General features: G+C 46.3%; 1 protein-coding gene across 1 annotated transcript in view; it reads right to left on the bottom strand.

Moving 5' to 3' along the window:
* The window catches only part of LOC311307672 (monoacylglycerol lipase ABHD2), a 41,283-nt gene extending 25,170 nt beyond the window's left edge, over positions 1-16,113 (bottom strand). The window contains exons 1-2 of the mRNA XM_084436521.1: positions 15,973-16,113; positions 14,152-14,245 (exon numbers count right to left, since the gene is read on the bottom strand). The gene's annotated coding sequence lies outside the window, so the exon portion shown is untranslated. The remainder of the gene's footprint in view (positions 1-14,151; positions 14,246-15,972) is intronic.
* Between the last annotated feature and the right edge of the window lie 439 nt (positions 16,114-16,552).

Genomic DNA, 16,552 nt, shown 5'->3' with positions numbered 1-16,552 from the left:
TTTTGAAAGCTCACACACATATTATACATCAAAACATTCACACAACTGTGCTGATTCGTACAATGTAAGTATCTAAGCAGTGTGACTTATAGTTTTCGCTGTATGACGATTTGTTCGGCAACTGCGCTCCTCATTGAAACGTATGGCAACTAGAGGTCTTCACGGGTCGGGTAAATCCGAGAGGACCCGAACCGGACCCGAGACCCGTACGGGTCCGGGTCCACATTTCCACGCTTTTATTATGGTCAATTGGGTTCGGGTGGATCCGATTCTATTACCTCGGGTCTCGGGTCTGTGTCATTATGCGTAATACCCGAGAGAAACACGACGCGAATTCAGTGAGACCGCGGCCGCGACGCGAGCAGAGGCACGTCAGCCACCACCAGTAGCCTACCTTGTGAATAATAAGCTGAAAGAAAATGAATATAAAGAGGTCAAACCTAGCGGCAGCTTTGTGTAGCCTTATTTATTTACGGCCGTTTCATTTCCATGCTGCCATCACAGCCTTACAAAACAGCGATTGATCCTATCGAGATTGAGAGAATAAATCGCAATTCCATCAAACTGTGATGCAACAGCATGCAAGCCAACAGCCGTGACAGCCTAAGAGATTAATGCTACTGCTACTTGCTACTACTGCCTGTCGGATCCGTCAAATACCCGATCCGACTCGGGTCTCGGGTCTCTGTCCTACTCCTGCTCTCGGACAAAATCGGGTCCGGTATACATATTTAAAAAAATTATCGGATTTAGTCGGATCTCGGAACGAATGTCTCGGGTCCATCTCGGTTTCGGGTCCACATTTTAGACCTGAGAAGACCTCTAATGGCAACGCACTCTAGCTTTTGAGCTGCAAATTTTGCATTTTTACTCTTTTTCTAACTTGTCGCTATGCCTACAGTTTTAACAGCTCATACACATATTATATATCGAAACGTTCCCATAACTGTGCTGATTCGTACAATGTTAGTATCTAAGCCGTGTGACTTATAGTTTTCGCTGTATGACGATTTGTTCGGCAACTGCGCTCCATTGAAACGTATGGGCCCACACACTACCTTTTGAGCTGCTAATTTTGCATTTTTACCCTTTTTCTAACTCGTCGCCATGCCTACAGTTTTTAAGCTACACGGACATATCATATCCTCAAATGTTCAGCATTTTCTCAGGATTCCTACGGTGTCAATATCTAGGCTGTGACATTTATACTTTTTGAGAGAGAGCTGTCTGAAGCCAACATGCCTTTCCATTGAAGTGAATGAGAGGATGCTCACAGTGTCAGTTGGGATTTGAATTTGGGGACACGTGCAGGCTCTCTGTACAGGCACCCTTTTATGACTATTGTGGTAGCATTCATATTCATTCATTCACTTCCTTCCTTCCATCCTTCTTTCCTTCCTTCCTTCCATCCATCCTTCCTTTCTTCCCTTCCTTCCTTCCTTCCTTCCATCCTTCCATCCTTCCTTCTTTCTTTCCTTCCTTCTTTACTTCCTTCTTTCCTTCCTTCCTTCCTTCCTTCCTTCCTTCCTTCCTTCCTTCCTTCCATCCATCTTTCCTTCCTTCTTTCCTTCCTTCCATCCTTCCTTCCATCCATCCATCCTTCCTTCCTTCCTTTCCTTCCTTCCTTCCTTCCATCCTTCCTTTCTTTCCTTCCTTCCATCCTTCCTTCCATCCTTCCTTCTTTCCTTCCTTCCTTCTTTTTCTTTCTTTCTTTCATCCATCCATCCATCCTTCTTTCTTTCTTTCTTTCTTTCTCTTTCTTTCTATCTTTCTTTCTTTCTTTCTTTCATCCATCCATCCATCCTTCTTTCTTTCTTTCTTTCTTTCTTTCTTCCATCCTTCTTTCTTTCATCCATCCATCCATCTTTCTTTCTTTCATCCATCCATCCTTGTTTCTTACTTTGTATCTTTCTTTCATCCATCCATCCTTCCTTCCCTCCTTCCTTCCTTCCTTGCATCCTTCCTTCCATCCTTCCATCCTTCCTTCCATCCTTCCTTCCATCCTTCCTTCCATCCTTCCTTCCTTCCATCCTTCCTTCCATCCTTCCTTCCTTCCTTCTTTCCTTCCTTCCTTCCTTCCTTCCTTCCTTCCTTTCCTTCCATCCATCCTTCCATCCTTCCTTCCATCCATCTTTCCTTCCTTCTTTCCTTCCTTCCTTCCTTCCATCCTTCCTTCCATCCATCCTTCCTTCCTTCTTTCCTTCCTTTCCTTCATTCCTTCCTTCCATCCTTCCTTCCTTTCCTTCCTTCCTTCCTTCCTTCCATCCTTCCTTCCATCCTTCCTTCTTTCCTTCCTTCCTTCCTTCCTTCCTTCCTTCCTTCTTTTTCTTTCTTTCTTTCTTTCATCCATCCATCCATCCATCCTTCTTTCTATCTTTCTTTCTTTCTTTCTTTCTTTCTTCCATCCATCCTTCTTTCTTTCATCCATCCATCCATCCATCCATCCATCCATCCATCCATCCATCCATCCATCTTTCTTTCATCCATCCATCCATCTTTCTTACTTTGTATCTTTCTTTCATCCATCCATCCTTCCTTCCCTCCTTCCTTCCATCCTTCCTTCCATCCTTCCTTCCATCCTTCCTTCCATCCTTGCTTCCTTCCATCCTTCCTTCCATCCTTCCTTCCATCCTTCCATCCATCCTTCCATCCATCCATCCTTCCTTCTATCCTTCCTTCCTTCCATCCTTCCTTCCTTCCTTCCATCCTTCCTTGTTTCTTTCTTTCTTTCTTTCTTTCTTTCTTTCTTTCTTTCTCTTCGTGGTGGCGTGGTGGTCTCGCCACCACGCCACAGTCCCCACAACTCAGCCCCTGATTGAGCTAGAGACACACAGTCTTCACCAGTGGGTGCAAGGAGACTGCCCGGAGGTCTTCATGGTGGAGTCAGGTAGGTGGCCCGGAGAGGGGTACACTGTCCCCAACTGGCTCTGACCTGAGGGGGTGGAGTCTCATCACCACGCCACTATCCACGCCACGGGCCCCACAACTCAACTCTTGAGTGGGCTAGAAACACAGTCTTCATTGGTGGATGCATTGAAATTGCCCAGAGGTCACTGTACTGTCCGCGACTAGCTGTGACCCAAGGGGGCGGGGCCTAACCAGCACGCCACTATCCACGCCACGGGCCCCACAACTCAGCCTCTGAGTGGGCTAGAGACACACGGTCTGCACCGGTTGAGTCAGGTAGGTGGCCCGGAGAGGGCTACACTGTCCCTGACTGGCTCTGACCTGAGGGGGCGGAGTCTCACCCCCACGCCACTATCCACGCCACGGCCCCACAACTCAGCCCGAGTGGGCTAGAGACACATGGTCTTCACCGGTGCGGGCGGATAGGTGGCCCGGAGAGGGGTACACTGTCCTCGACCAGCTCTGACCTGAGGGGGCGGAGTCTCACCACCACGCCACGGGCCCCACAACTCAGCCCCTGATTGGGCTAGAGACACATGGTCTTCACCGGTGCGGGCGGGTATGTGGCCCGGAGAGGGGTACACTGTCCTCGACCAGATCTGACCTGAGGGGGCGGAGTCTCACCACCATGCCACTGTCCACGCCACAGACCCCACAATTCAGCCCCTGAGTGGGCTAGAGACGCACGGTCTTCGCCGGTGGGTGCATGGAGATTGCCTGGTCCGTAGTATTTCTAGCAGTAGCTGTTACATACAGCTGCAGCAGCTAGCCCACCTCACATTTTCTCCAGGAAATGTACTTTCTAGTTAGGTGGGCTAGCTTGCAGAAGCTAGCCCAACTTGTGATATTCCCACTATTTCTTTCTTTCTTTCTTTCTTTATTAGGTGGGCTAGCTTGCAGAAGCTAGCCCAACTTGTGATATTCCCACTATTTCTTTCTTTCTTTCTTTCTTTCTTTCTTTCTTTATTATTATTATTCTCCCCGCTTTTTTGAACCTCTACTAGTTCTTCATACTTTGTGCTAGAAACCTCATTCAAACTTTAAAATGTTCATGACGTTCAGCTCTTGAACGGATCCATTCAGATTTTTGATATTTGTTATAGTTTTTTAGAAATTTAACTTTTAAAACTATTTTTTGTCCTATTGAAACTGCTTGAAATGCTTTTGGAATGTTCAGAAATTTTATGTTTTTAGAGTGGTGGCAGCAGTTGCTTTGAAAATATTCACACATTTTGTAAACTGCTGGCACTCCTACAGTTTTGAAAGCTCACACACATATTATACATCAAAACATTCACACAACTGTGCTGATTCGTACAATGTAAGTATCTAAGCCGTATGACTTATAGTTTTCGCTGTATGACGATTTGTTCGGCAACTGCGCTCCTCATTGAAACGTATGGCAACGCACTCTAGCTTTTGAGCTGCTAATTTTGCATTTTTACTCTTTTTCTAACTTGTCGCTATGCCTACAGTTTTAACAGCTCATACACATATTATATATCGAAACGTTCCCATAACTGTGCTGATTCGTACAATGTAAGTATCTAAGCCGTGTGACTTATAGTTTTCGCTGTATGACGATTTGTTCGGCAACTGCGCTCTCCATTGAAACGTATGGGCCCACACTACCTTTTGAGCTGCTAATTTTGCATTTTTACCCTTTTTCTAACTCGTCGCCATGCCTACAGTTTTTAAGCTACACGGACATATCTAAAATGTTCAGCATTTTCTCAGGATTCCTACGGTGTCAATATCTAGGCTGTGACATTTATACTTTTTGAGAGAGAGCTGTCTGAATCGGACATGCCTTTCCATTGAAGTTAATGAGAGGATGCTCACAGTGTCAGTTGGGATTTGAATTTGGGGACACGTGCAGGCTCTCTGTACAGGCACCCTTTTATGACTATTGTGGTAGCATTCATATTCATTCCTTCCTTCCTTCCTTCCTTCCTTCCTTTCCTTCCATCCATCTTTCCTTCCTTCCTTTCCTTCCTTCCTTCTTTCCTTCCTTCCATCCATCCTTCCTTTCTTCCCTTCCTTCCTTCCTTCCTTCCATCCATCCTTCCTTCCTTCCTTCCTTCCTTCCTTCCTTCCTTCTTTCCATCCTTCCTTCCTTCCATCCTTCCTTCTTTCCTTCCTTTCTTCCTTTCCTTCCTTCCATCCATCCTTCCTTCCTTCCTTCCTTCCATCCATCTTTCCTTCCTTCCTTCCTTCCTTCCTTCCTTCCTTCCTTCCTTCCTTCCTTCCTTCCTTCCTTCCTTCCTTCCTTCCATCCTTCCTTCCTTCCTTCCTTTCCTTCCATCCATCCTTCCATCCTTCCATCCTTCCATCTTTCCTTCCTTCCTTCCTTCCTTCCTTCCATCCTTCCTTCCTTCCTTCCTTCCTTCCTTCCTTCCTTCCTTCCTTCCTTCCATCCTTCCTTCCATCCTTCCTTCCTTCTTTCCTTCCTTCATCCATCCATCCATCCATCTTTCTTTCTTTCTTTCTTTCTTTCTTTCTTTCTTTCTTTCATCCATCCATCCTTCTTTATTTCTTTCTTCCATCCATCCATCCATCCATCCTTCTCTTTCTTTCTTTCTTTCTTTCTTTCTTTCTTTCTTTCTTTCTCTTTCTTTCTTTCTTTCTTTCTTTCTTTCTTTCTTTCTTTCATCCATCCATCCATCCATCCATCCATCCTTCTTTCTTTCTTTCTTTCTTTCTTTCTTTCTTTCTTTCTTTCTTTCTTCCATCCATCCATCCATCCATCCATCCATCCATCCATCCATCCATCCATCCATCTTTCTTTCATCCATCCATCCATCCTTCCTTCCTTCCTTCCTTCCATCCATCCTTCCATCCTTCCTTCCTTCCATCCTTGCTTCCTTCCTTCCATCCTTCCTTCCTTCCATCCTTCCATCCATCTTTCTTTCTTTCTTTCTTTCTTTCTTTCTTTCTCTTCGTGGTGGCGTGGTGGTCTCGCCACCACGCCACAGTCCCCACAACTCAGCCCCTGATTGAGCTAGAGACACACAGTCTTCACCAGTGGGTGCAAGGAGACTGCCCGGAGGTCTTCATGGTGGAGTCAGGTAGGTGGCCCGGAGAGGGGTACACTGTCCCCGACTGGCTCTGACCTGAGGGGGTGGAGTCTCATCACCATGCCACTATCCACGCCACGGGCCCCACAACTCAACTCTTGAGTGGGCTAGAGACACAGTCTTCATTGGTGGATGCATTGAAATTGCCCAGAGGTCACTGTACTGTCCGCGACTAGCTGTGACCCAAGGGGGCGGGGCCTAACCAGCACGCCACTATCCACGCCACGGGCCCCACAACTCAGCCCCTGAGTGGGCTAGAGACACACGGTCTGCACCGGTTGAGTCACGTAGGTGGCCCGGAGAGGGCTACACTGTCCCTGACTGGCTCTGACCTGAGGGGGCGGAGTCTCACCCCCACGCCACTATCCACGCCACGGCCCCACAACTCAGCCCGAGTGGGCTAGAGACACATGGTCTTCACCGGTGCGGGCAGATAGGTGGCCCGGAGAGGGGTACACTGTCCTCGACCAGCTCTGACCTGAGGGGGCGGAGTCTCACCACCACGCCACGGGCCCCACAACTCAGCCCCTGATTGGGCTAGAGACACATGGTCTTCACCGGTGCGGGCGGGTATGTGGCCCGGAGAGGGGTACACTGTCCTCGACCAGATCTGACCTGAGGGGGCGGAGTCTCACCACCATGCCACTGTCCACGCCACAGACCCCACAACTCAGCCCCTGAGTGGGCTAGAGACGCACGGTCTTTGCCGTTGGGTGCATGGAGATTGCCTGGTCCGTAGTATTTCTAGCAGTAGCTGTTACATACAGCTGCAGCAGCTAGCCCACCTCACATTTTCTCCAGGAAATGTACTTTCTAGTTATTATTATTATTATAATTCTCCCCGCTTTTTTGAACCTCTACTAGTTCTTCATACTTTGTGCTAGAAACCTCATTCAAACTTTAAAATGTTCATGACGTTCAGCTCTTGAACGGATCCATTCAGATTTTTGATATTTGTTATAGTTTTTTAAAAATTTAACTTTTAAAACTATTTTTTGTCCTATTGAAACTGCTTGAAATGCTTTTGGAATGTTCAGAAATTTTATGTTTTTAGAGTGGTGGCAGCAGTTGCTTTGAAAATATTCACACATTTTGTAAACTGCTGGCACTCCTACAGTTTTGAAAGCTCACACACATATTATACATCAAAACATTCACACAACTGTGCTGATTCGTACAATGTAAGTATCTAAGCAGTGTGACTTATAGTTTTCGCTGTATGACGATTTGTTTGGCAACTGCGCTCCTCATTGAAACGTATGGCAACACACTCTAGCTTTTGAGCTGCTAATTTTGCATTTTTACTCTTTTTCTAACTTGTCGCTATGCCTACAGTTTTAACAGCTCACACACATATTATACATCAAAACTTTCACACAACTGTGCTGATTCGTACAATGTAAGTCTCTAAGCCGTGTGACTTATAGTTTTCGCTCTATGACGATTCGTTCGGCAACTGCGCTCTTCATTGAAACGTATTGGCCCACACTCTGACTTTTGAGCTGCTCATTTTGCATTTTTACACGTTTTCTAACTCGTCGCCATGCCTACAGTTTTTAAGCTACACGGACAGTTATACATACAAATGTTCAGCAAGTTCTCAGGATTCCTACGATGTCAATAGCTAAGCTGTAGCCTTTATACTTTTTGAGAGAGAGCTGTCTGAATCCGGCATGCCTTTCCATTGAAGTGAATGAGAGGATGCTCAGTGTCAGTTGAGATTTGAATTTGGGGACACGCGCAGGCTCTCTGTACAGGCACCCTTTTATGACTATTGTGGTAGCATTCATATTCCTTCCTTCCATCCATCCTTCCTTCCTTCCTTCCTTCCTTCCTTCCTTCCTTCCTTCCTTCCTTCCTTTCTTTCTTTCTTTCTTTCTTTCTTTCTTCCTTCCTTCCGTCCATCCTTCCTTCCTTCCATCCTTCCTTCCTTCCTTCCTTCCTTCCTTCCTTCCTTCCTTCCTTCCTTCCTTCCTTTCCATCCATCCTTCCTTCCATCCTTCCTTCTTTCCTTCCTTCCATCCTTCCTTCCATCCATCCATCCATCCATCCATCCATCCTTCCTTCCTTCCTTCCTTCCTTCCTTTCCTTCCTTCCATCCTTCCATCCTTCCTTTCCTTCCTTCCTTCCTTCCATCCTTCCATCCTTCCTTCTTTCCTTCCTAACTTCCTTCTTTTTCTTTCTTTCTTTCTTTCTTTCTTTCTTTCTTTCTTTCTTTCTTTCTTTCTTTCTTTCATCCATCCATCCATCCTTCTTTCTATCTTTCTTTCTTTCTCTTTCTTTCTATCTTTCTTTCTTTCTTTCTTTCTTTCTTTCTTTCTTTCTTTCTTTCTTTCTTTCTTCCATCCATCCATCCTTCTTTCTTTCTTTCTTTCTTTCTTTCTTTCTTTCTTTCTTTCTTTCTTTCTTTCTTCCATCCATCCTTCTTTCTTTCATCCATCCATCCATCCATCCATCCATCCATCTTTCTTTCTTTCATCCATCCATCCATCCATCTTTCTTACTTTGTATCTTTCTTTCATCCAACCATCCTTCCTTCCCTCCTTCCTTCCTTCCTTGCATCCTTCCTTCCATCCTTCCTTCCATCCTTCCATCCTTGCTTCCTTCCATCCTTGCTTCCTTCCATCCTTCCTTCCATCCTTCCTTCCATCCTTCCATCCATCCTTCCATCCATCCATCCTTCCTTCCTTCCATCCTTCCTTCCTTCCTTCCTTCCATCCTTTCTTCCTTCCATCCTTCCTTGTTTCTTTCTTTCTTTCTTTCTTTCTTTCTTTCTTTCTCTTCGTGGTGGCGTGGTGGTCTCGCCACCACGCCACAGTCCCCACAACTCAGCCCCTGATTGAGCTAGAGACACACAGTCTTCACCAGTGGGTGCAAGGAGACTGCCCGGAGGTCTTCATGGTGGAGTCAGGTAGGTGGCCCGGAGAGGGGTACACTGTCCCCGACTGGCTCTGACCTGAGGGGGTGGAGTCTCATCACCACGCCACTATCCACGCCACGGGCCCCACAACTCAACTCTTGAGTGGGCTAGAGACAGTCTTCATTGGTGGATGCATTGAAATTGCCCAGAGGTCACTATACTGTCCGCGACTAGCTGTGACCCAAGGGGGCGGGGCCTAACCAGCACGCCACTATCCACGCCACGGGCCCCACAACTCAGCCCCTGAGTGGGCTAGAGACACACGGTCTGCACCGGTTGAGTCAGGTAGGTGGCCCGGAGAGGGCTACACTGTCCCTGACTGGCTCTGACCTGAGGGGGCGGAGTCTCACCCCCACGCCACTATCCACGCCACGGCCCCACAACTCAGCCCGAGTGGGCTAGAGACACATGGTCTTCACCAGTGCGGGCGGATAGGTGGCCCGGAGAGGGGTACACTGTCCTCGACCAGCTCTGACCTGAGGGGGCGGAGTCTCACCACCACGCCACGGGCCCCACAACTCAGCCCCTGATTGGGCTAGAGACACATGGTCTTCACCGGTGCGGGCGGGTATGTGGCCCGGAGAGGGGTACACTGTCCTCGACCAGATCTGACCTGAGGGGGCGGAGTCTCACCACCATGCCACTGTCCACGCCACAGACCCCACAACTCAGCCCCTGAGTGGGCTAGAGACGCACGGTCTTCGCCGGTGGGTGCATGGAGATTGCCTGGTCCGTAGTATTTCTAGCAGTAGCTGTTACATACAGCTGCAGCAGCTAGCCCACCTCACATTTTCTCCAGGAAATGTACTTTCTAGTTATTATTATTCTCCCCGCTTTTTTGAACCTCTACTAGTTCTTCATACTTTGTGCTAGAAACCTCATTCAAACTTTAAAATGTTCATGACGTTCAGCTCTTGAACGGATCCATTCAGATTTTTGATATTTGTTATAGTTTTTTAGAAATTTAACTTTTAAAACTATTTTTTGTCCCATTGAAACTGCTTGAAACTGCTTTTGGAATGTTCAGAAACTTAATGTTTTTAGAGTGGTCGCAGCAGTTGCTTTGAAAATATTCACACATTTTGTAAACTGCTGGCACTCCTACAGTTTTGAAAGCTCACACACATATTATACATCAAAACATTCACACAACTGTGCTGATTCGTACAATGTAAGTATCTAAGCAGTGTGACTTATAGTTTTCGCTGTATGACGATTTGTTCGGCAACTGCGCTCCTCATTGAAACGTATGGCAACGCACTCTAGCTTTTGAGCTGCAAATTTTGCATTTTTACTCTTTTTCTAACTTGTCGCTATGCCTACAGTTTTAACAGCTCATACACATATTATATATCGAAACGTTCTCATAACTGTGCTGATTCGTACAATGTTAGTATCTAAGCCGTGTGACTTATAGTTTTCGCTGTATGACGATTTGTTCGGCAACTGCGCTCCATTGAAACGTATGGGCCCACACACTACCTTTTGAGCTGCTAATTTTGCATTTTTACCCTTTTTCTAACTCGTCGCCATGCCTACAGTTTTTAAGCTACACGGACATATCATATCCTCAAATGTTCAGCATTTTCTCAGGATTCCTACGGTGTCAATATCTAGGCTGTGACATTTATACTTTTTGAGAGAGAGCTGTCTGAAGCCAACATGCCTTTCCATTGAAGTGAATGAGAGGATGCTCACAGTGTCAGTTGGGATTTGAATTTGGGGACACGTGCAGGCTCTCTGTACAGGCACCCTTTTATGACTATTGTGGTAGCATTCATATTCATTCATTCACTTCCTTCCTTCCATCCTTCTTTCCTTCCTTCCTTCCATCCATCCTTCCTTTCTTCCCTTCCTTCCTTCCTTCCATCCTTCCTTCTTTCTTTCCTTCCTTCTTTACTTCCTTCTTTCCTTCCTTCCTTCCTTCCTTCCATCCATCTTTCCTTCCTTCTTTCCTTCCTTCCATCCTTCCTTCCATCCATCCTTCCTTCCTTCCTTTCCTTCCTTCCTTCCTTCCATCCTTCCTTTCTTTCCTTCCTTCCATCCTTCCTTCCATCCTTCCTTCTTTCCTTCCTTCCTTCCTTCTTTTTCTTTCTTTCTTTCATCCATCCATCCATCCTTCTTTCTTTCTTTCTTTCTCTTTCTTTCTATCTTTCTTTCTTTCTTTCTTTCATCCATCCATCCATCCTTCTTTCTTTCTTTCTTTCTTTCTTCCATCCTTCTTTCTTTCATCCATCCATCCATCTTTCTTTCTTTCATCCATCCATCCTTGTTTCTTACTTTGTATCTTTCTTTCATCCATCCATCCTTCCTTCCCTCCTTCCTTCCTTCCTTGCATCCTTCCTTCCATCCTTCCATCCTTCCTTCCATCCTTCCTTCCATCCTTCCTTCCATCCTTCCTTCCTTCCATCCTTCCTTCCATCCTTCCTTCCTTCTTTCCTTCCTTCTTTCCTTCCTTCCTTCCTTCCTTCCTTCCTTCCTTTCCTTCCATCCATCCTTCCATCCATCTTTCCTTCCTTCTTTCCTTCCTTCCTTCCATCCTTCCTTCCATCCATCCTTCCTTCCTTCCTTCCTTCCTTTCCTTCATTCCTTCCTTCCATCCTTCCTTCCTTTCCTTCCTTCCTTCCTTCCTTCCTTCCATCCTTCCTTCCATCCTTCTTTCCTTCCTTCCTTCCTTCCTTCCTTCTTTTTCTTTCTTTCTTTCTTTCATCCATCCATCCATCCATCCTTCTTTCTATCTTTCTTTCTTTCTTTCTTCCATCCATCCTTCTTTCTTTCATCCATCCATCCATCCATCCATCCATCCATCCATCCATCCATCTTTCTTTCATCCATCCATCCATCCATCTTTCTTACTTTGTATCTTTCTTTCATCCATCCATCCTTCCTTCCCTCCTTCCTTCCATCCTTCCTTCCATCCTTCCTTCCATCCTTCCTTCCATCCTTGCTTCCTTCCATCCTTCCTTCCATCCTTCCTTCCATCCTTCCATCCATCCTTCCATCCATCCATCCATCCATCCTTCCTTCTATCCTTCCTTCCTTCCATCCTTCCTTCCTTCCTTCCATCCTTCCTTCCATCCTTCCTTGTTTCTTTCTTTCTTTCTTTCTTTCTCTTCGTGGTGGCGTGGTGGTCTCGCCACCACGCCACAGTCCCCACAACTCAGCCCCTGATTGAGCTAGAGACACACAGTCTTCACCAGTGGGTGCAAGGAGACTGCCCGGAGGTCTTCATGGTGGAGTCAGGTAGGTGGCCCGGAGAGGGGTACACTGTCCCCAACTGGCTCTGACCTGAGGGGGTGGAGTCTCATCACCACGCCACTATCCACGCCACGGGCCCCACAACTCAACTCTTGAGTGGGCTAGAAACACAGTCTTCATTGGTGGATGCATTGAAATTGCCCAGAGGTCACTGTACTGTCCGCGACTAGCTGTGACCCAAGGGGGCGGGGCCTAACCAGCACGCCACTATCCACGCCACGGGCCCCACAACTCAGCCTCTGAGTGGGCTAGAGACACACGGTCTGCACCGGTTGAGTCAGGTAGGTGGCCCGGAGAGGGCTACACTGTCCCTGACTGGCTCTGACCTGAGGGGGCGGAGTCTCACCCCCACGCCACTATCCACGCCACGGCCCCACAACTCAGCCCGAGTGGGCTAGAGACACATGGTCTTCACCGGTGCGGGCGGATAGGTGGCCCGGAGAGGGGTACACTGTCCTCGACCAGCTCTGACCTGAGGGGGCGGAGTCTCACCACCACGCCACGGGCCCCACAACTCAGCCCCTGATTGGGCTAGAGACACATGGTCTTCACCGGTGCGGGCGGGTATGTGGCCCGGAGAGGGGTACACTGTCCTCGACCAGATCTGACCTGAGGGGGCGGAGTCTCACCACCATGCCACTGTCCACGCCACAGACCCCACAATTCAGCCCCTGAGTGGGCTAGAGACGCACGGTCTTCGCCGGTGGGTGCATGGAGATTGCCTGGTCCGTAGTATTTCTAGCAGTAGCTGTTACATACAGCTGCAGCAGCTAGCCCACCTCACATTTTCTCCAGGAAATGTACTTTCTAGTTTAACTTATGCTATTCAATGATCAGGCGTTCACGGCACATTGCCACTAAAGTGTGCTCATATTAATTAATGTAGCCTAATCATTTGGTTTGTGAAAGTCAAGACGTGACGGAAATCTGCAACAATGGGCTATGACTAAATTCCAAGAGGCGCACGCGCTTTCACAGCCTAATTTCCGAGTTGAACTCTGAAGGAGGCAGAACATTAAATTTGCAAAACATAGGTTTATGCATACTAGTATACATCCAAGCAACTGTCAGAAAGTACCCCGTGTTTTAAATAGCCAAACCAGACTTGGAGCGAGATGCGCAACGAGTGAAAACTGGCTTCCGCTGGATGTTGGTTATAAAGATAGAGGAACTTTATTGCAGAGATGCAGTTCCATATAAAACATTATATATAACACTTTCATAAATGTACAATTCATCTAGGCTATTTTTTGCACGGTAGGCTATTATTTCTTTCTCTTTATTATTTGCATCATTCTTTGTGGACCAATGTTTGAATAAATTTGCCTTCGAACATTATTGCCCTCTCTGACATCCGCGGTCTTTATGTGAAATCTAGTTTTAGCCTACTGAAACATTACAGGCTATAGGCTAGCCTACTCTTCTTCAATTAAACAAAACAAATCACATTGATATCTTTGCTAAGTAATAAGCTGTAAGAACAGGCTGAACTACTGTTTTGCACTGGCAAACTGTGTGTGACAGCCCTGCGCAACGCATGCAAATTGGCTGCCGCTGAGTGGTGGGAAACATCAAGAACAGTCATGCATCTTAGCTTGCAGAGTTTGAGAAACATCCTCAATTTTTCTAACTAGCACTTGTTGTAGAAACTTGGGAATCCTGTTTTTAGACTAGTCGTGTAATCGGTTACAAAACCGTCTAGTCGTCAGTGAAAATAGTCACTGCGCACATCCCTATTATGTAAATAAATATTCTTAATATTTATTTACCCAAGTTATGCGTGCATTCATTTCATTGCAGCTCAATGTAGGGAAATGCACCGATACTAACAAATACTGTGTGCGTCTATGACGACACGGTCAACACCATGTATCCGTGACATGCCCGCCCAGTGACAACAGGGACCTACCACCCCCCTTGAAAAAAATCCAAGGGGAAACACTAATTGAGCTTAACAATGAAAAATTTGCTACCTAAATCAAAACTTACAGTTTAAATTTAGGTTCCAAGAAATGAATAGCCTATCCTCTCTGCCCAAGGGACTGCATTTGCGTAGAGGTGGGTCACAGTGATGAGGTCAAATCTGGAATGCAACAGAAAACAAACAAACATTAAAACGATTATTATAAATGTGCTTTTCTGAGACAGGAAGTACAGGGTACAGTATGTTACTGGTCTCAATATGCTCTCCTGTGAAATGTATCGCAATCTAAATATTTGTACATGTTTGGCATGGCTTGGACATGGTAAATGGACTGCACTTATATAGCGCTTTTATCCAAAGCGCTTTGCAATGGCCTCTCATTCACCCATTCACACACCAATGGCGGCAGCTGCCATGCAAGGTGCTAACCTGCTCATTGGGAGCAATTTGGGGTTCAGTGTCTTGCCCAAGGACACTTCGACATGTGGACAGGAGGAGGCGGGATTCGAACCGCCGACCCTTCGATCATTGGACGACCCGCTCTACCACTGAGCCACAGCCGCCCCGACATAAGCATTCCTCTGGCGCTTTCACTGCTCCCATGGAGGACTGTGCAAGTAATGCCAAAGAACTAATACTATTTGGATTGCAATACATTTCACAGGAGAGCATACTGGTAAGATTACACCCTGTGGTTCTGTAACCCATACGTTTCGGCATGCCCTGGGTGGAAATCGAACCCTGGTCTCCCACGTGACAGACACCGTTTTACCAGCTGCGCCAATGAAAAATACAATATTTAGACAATATTTATACTGGGATGAGTGAGTTCAACCAACAACTCACTACCTACTCGAGGACTCACGAGAACCCAGTTTCACTCAGTTCCACTTCCCGTCTCGGAAAAACACATTTATCATATTGTTTGAACGCATTTACATATGCCCCATTGACTTCCATTATATCCCAGTGAGAACCTGCAGAAAGAATGCAGCTAGCTCAATACTGGAACAATCAGTGAAATTATGGTCTCTATCTTTCAGGTTCATGGTACACAGACCACATGTAGGGCTACATGTCCAAAATAGCACACTACCCCTTTAATATGCATATATATTGGTCTAGTCAAGGCAACAGCATAATGCCTTCATTTATGGAATTCCCCAGAGAGGCATCAATGACATCAGTGGCCACTGAGGTCAACAGGCAGATTAATCTAGGAGTACAGCTATTCCGTAAGGATAAATACATAGACTCTAGTCTAAAATAGCAGATACAATCTTTCTCACTGAGGATTTCTTAAAATAAGTTGTCTAGTCCCTTTAAGCATAGATCTGCGTCTTTTAGGGTAGAACCCCGAATATGGATTCGTTTCGTCAGGACGTTAGTGCTAGGCTAGATGAAAAAGAACTAGCACTAGCTACGAAAGCCACGGACTTCAAGCCACTCGCAAAAATCTCTGAGAAGAGAGTAGGCTATATTCGACACAGGCTCAGACTGGTAGCACTAGCACTAACGTTACGCCCCCCGAACGACCACGATATAACGTTAGTTAGCTAGTTAACGTTACTCATATCTAGGCTAGCTAGTTTACCTTCTCACCATCCTGTCAGGCTCGCTAGCTACCACCGTGTCAATGATGACATGCGGCGTATGTATGTGGACAACGTCAAAACCAGCACACGATGCATTAGCTATATTAAATTAGGTAAAACAATGTGCAAACATCACTGTCACTTTGACGAGATGCTACTGTGCTACTGCTAGCTCGGTGCCAGTAGTGCTAGCTCCAAGCCCCGCTTGCTGGGCTAACAGCCTATCGCGAGTAACGTTAGTGCTATAAAGGAGCAGAGGTGTAACGTTAGCATCGCATCGCGGTTCGTTACCGTTTTCCAAACCGTGTCCAGGCGTTAGTGCTACCTTTTCCTCTTGTGTATCCGTTTATGTGTTTTCCATAGGGATGTTTCTTAACATAGTTTACTGACCCCTTTCTAGAGTTCTCCCATTGTATGACTCTCACCAGCTACACCCAACTGACATCTCGGAATCCACTTCCTACAAATGAGTGTTATTTACATGACGCCCCTCATTGGCTTTCGGGGGCAGTGACGTTGCTTCTGTGACAGGCAGGTTTCCCCGTCCCCCACACCGTGCTTGGTTGAAGAAAGCAAAAATACAATTTATCCTACGATGCATCGAGCTGAACCCGATGAAAGGGGACTTTCATAGTGAATAGCACACGTTGGAACTTTAGATAATAGTGTCATTCGCTGCATGGGATTCAATCCTGATCAGATTAGAGGCTGTTATTAATATTCTTAAAACATGAGTGAAACGTGATAATAATTCAAACAATAAATAATAACTAGAAAGTACATTTCCTGGAGAAAATGTGAGGTGGGCTAGCTGCTGCAGCTGTATGTAACAGCTACTGCTAGAACTACTATGGACCAGGCAATCTCCATG

Source organism: Borostomias antarcticus, assembly GCF_949987555.1.
Source record: "Borostomias antarcticus genome assembly, chromosome: 4".
Lineage (NCBI taxonomy): Eukaryota > Metazoa > Chordata > Actinopteri > Stomiiformes > Stomiidae > Borostomias > Borostomias antarcticus.
Note: the sequence above shows the minus strand (reverse complement) of the source record. Positions and strands in the feature narration are given on the sequence as shown.